We start from the raw sequence: 2,469 nt of genomic DNA on the forward strand, positions 1-2,469 counted from the left end.
TATTAAGGACTAAATATTATTTATTCATTAGACTATTGTTAGTTAATTTTTAAGTAAACAAATGCAAGTTCCAATGACTTCTCGGTCAAAAAATGGAATTTTTTTCTGTGGTTATGTGCTTTATACACTTAAGTTCAACATTCCGGAAGATAATTTCACTTCTCACGATTAATTTGAACAAGATAAATTTATATATTACCAGGCGCCGAGCCCTGTTAGTACACCGCGCCGCCGAGTGTCTAAGAGTTTCTCCAACTCTGGTCGATCGTAATAAAGAATAACAATTAAAAATATTATTATTCAATTAATTTTATTTTTTCAAACATAATATAAGGAACAATGAAATAAAAATAACTTTTCTTATTAAACTATGACAGAGAAAATAAAATAAAAATTTCATATACAAATTGAACTCTACTGTGTAATTTATATTTCTTGTTTCTTGATAATTTTGTAATCTATTATATTTAATTTAATAACAAGAACCGCATCTTTAGCTGAAAATAACACGCTTGGTTGCGATCTTTGCATCGACGCGTAAAGAAAAATTAAATTTTATTAGTCATTTCAGTTTATTTATTACATGGGTCTATATGCACACGAGTTGAGAAATATCCCGTACAATAGCTTTGATTTTATCATCTAAAATGGTCCAGATGAATAAATGTTCTAATCCTTTGAATGAAAAAGATCATAAATACGTTATTAAAAATTTAGATTCAATTACAGTAAATCGAACTTGTGATTTAAAATATTTTATCAGCTGTTACATGTGCAATTCGTGTGAGAGGGCTATCTATCTGGCCGTAAACCCGAACATTCTTGCGAGTTACAAGTAAAGAAATATTCTACTGTTGATGAGACTGAAACACAACTTGATAATATGAAAGACGATGAAAAGAGAAATCGCACCTTTGAGTGCGATGCAATTGATAACCAAGTAAAAATTCATAACGTGAATAAACTGTCATCAGAGAATGGTGAACCACCAATAAAATTGAAACAATTGTCGAGCCTCACTGAATGCAAGAAAGCCATAATAACTTCTTTGAGAAAATTAAGTAATAATGATACAAACAATAACACAAATCTCAATGAAGTCCTCATCAATAATTTTAAGTTTGCTTTCGATAAAAAAACTAACAGATCCGAAAAAATCCAAGTTTTGACCATACTTCCGTTGGATTAGTCAATAAAAATGATACGACGTGAGTGTGAGCCTCGAAGAGAATGGTACAGGCCGCGAAAAACATTCGAAAAAATCATCATTAGCATCACAACCTGAAACTAAAAAAGAAAAAGGCTTAGATAACTTGACACTCGATCGCGTAGAAAATTTTTATTTATCAGACGATGTCAGTTGCGTGATGTCTAGAATGAAAGACGATGTTTTGGTTGTAGAAGATGGTAAAAAAATCCAAAAACATAAAAGTCTATTATTATTTATTATACATGATTTATACAAGAAATTTAAAGTAGCTTTCCCTGATGAGAAATTGGGCAGACAAAATAAAAAACTTTAGGACCACGGGAATGTATTTCCGCTGGAAAAAGTAAAGCACAATATGCAGTTTTCAGTAGTAAAATCGTTTAAGCAAAGTACAACAAAGAAGATTTTTTAATTATTTGAAAAATATGTGCCCTGAGCTATTGAAACACGATTTTGTTGCGAAATCTCAAGCGTCTCATTTCTCCAAACAAAAAGAATCTTTTGATGCTGGAGAGTTTACAGTATGTCTTGAATTTTCCGAAAATTATTCCTTCTTGGTGCAAGGCGCTATCAAGTCCCACGATTGCTATAATAATCAGGCTACACTTCACCTGTATGTGGTGTATTATAAAGAAAATAAAGAAATGGAGCATGAAAATTTTGTAGTGATTTCAGCAAAAAGTTGGTCAAGACGCAAGTTCGGTTCATCTTTTCAATTTAAAATTGATTGAATTAAAGAAATTAAATTTGGTGTTAATAACGTTAAAAAATAATATACTTTTCGGAAGGAGCGGTTTCATGATATAAAAATAAATACAACTTTGCCAACTTGATTAATTACAGGAATGATTTCGCTGTTGAAGCGGAGTGGAACTTCTTCGCCACCTACCATGGCAAATAAGTCTGAGATGGTTTAGGAGGGAGTGTGAGAAGACGGGCTTATTGAATTAGCCTTCAATGGGACAACAATAATAAGCATATAACGACAGCACTTTCCTTATTCGAGTGGACCGAAAAATAATAATAATACTTTAAATTGTTATACCTTATTACGACCGACCAGAGTTGGAGAAACTCGGAGACAATTGGCCGCGCGCTGTACAGATTTGGAGAATAATTTTTAATAGTGACTAATTAATAAAACACTGCATGTATTTAAGTTTCATGATCAAGTGGAAAATGGGGGGTGCACTGAAGGTGATCTTGCTCTTTTCAAAGATTCTCAAATTTAGAAATGTATTTCCAAAAAAAAATGTTTA

This window comes from Belonocnema kinseyi, chromosome 7, assembly GCF_010883055.1.
Source record: "Belonocnema kinseyi isolate 2016_QV_RU_SX_M_011 chromosome 7, B_treatae_v1, whole genome shotgun sequence".
Taxonomy (NCBI): domain Eukaryota; kingdom Metazoa; phylum Arthropoda; class Insecta; order Hymenoptera; family Cynipidae; genus Belonocnema; species Belonocnema kinseyi.